Here is a 1,050-nt window from a genome sequence, read left to right on the forward strand (position 1 = left end):
TCGGATGCAGTGTGAATCCAGCAAATCAGTCACGCGAAAATCGTCGGCTCCTGCCATTTCGACCGACCAATCACCGTTTCTAGTTTAAGCGCCACGTGCGAAATTTAATTTTTATTCCTAAATCTAAAAGCGTTAGTTCTTCTATTTCCAAGTCTAAAGGCGTTACCCCGGATCTACAATAGGGTTTTAAGCCTTAAGCCATAAGAAATGAGCGAATCACAGTTGATTATTCCCCTCGAATTCGACTGTAATTGGTCAGTTTCTTACGGCTTAAGTCTTAAAACACCTATTGTAGATCCGGATTTAAGAAAATCGGTAACCTTATGCCTAATTCACACTGGACGTAACAAGCGTCAAGCAGCGGAGCAGCAACCAACCAGCAAAGCCGTATTGTTTACGTCGTGTTACGTCTCAGGAAGATCCGACCGATTCCTGGTTTCGATCTAATCTGCGGCTATGAGTGGGATATGGAATTCGCGATTCCGAGTATTGAATTAAGCTACGATCGATATTGTTCAATTTGCTGATTGGTTAGATCGGGAAACCGAGGTGAACGTAATGCCGCAAAACTCCGAAGTAATTTTCCTTTTCGTGGATGGGTAACAAGGTAAAACATTCAATACATCCGATTATCCCGCTCTCCTTATGCTGATAAAACAGGGCGGATACGCAACTAGCGCTACGGAGCCATGGGCTGCGTTCAGCAGAGAAAGCAGTTTTGCAACTGTTGTAAAATTCTTCAATATGATTGATTCTTGCTTTTGGTTCCTTATAGATCTAAATGTATAAACCAATCATATTGAAGAATTTTACAACAGTTGCAAAGCTGCTTTCTCTGCTGAACGCAGCCATTATTTCCAGCAGACTGGAAGTACGCTTAATAAGCGCAACGTGTTGTGCTACATATAACATTGTTAAAAATGAATGAAATAATCGAGAAATGTTTACTTATAACAATATAATATACACTGTTACGGCAGCAAGTGACACACGATAATTTGCAAAATGGTAAAAACTTAAATATTATATAGATAAGTTTAATTATTATAT

This window comes from Mycetomoellerius zeteki, unplaced genomic scaffold (genome assembly GCF_001594055.1).
Source record: "Mycetomoellerius zeteki isolate Tzet28-1 unplaced genomic scaffold, Tzet1.0 scaffold213, whole genome shotgun sequence".
Lineage (NCBI taxonomy): Eukaryota > Metazoa > Arthropoda > Insecta > Hymenoptera > Formicidae > Mycetomoellerius > Mycetomoellerius zeteki.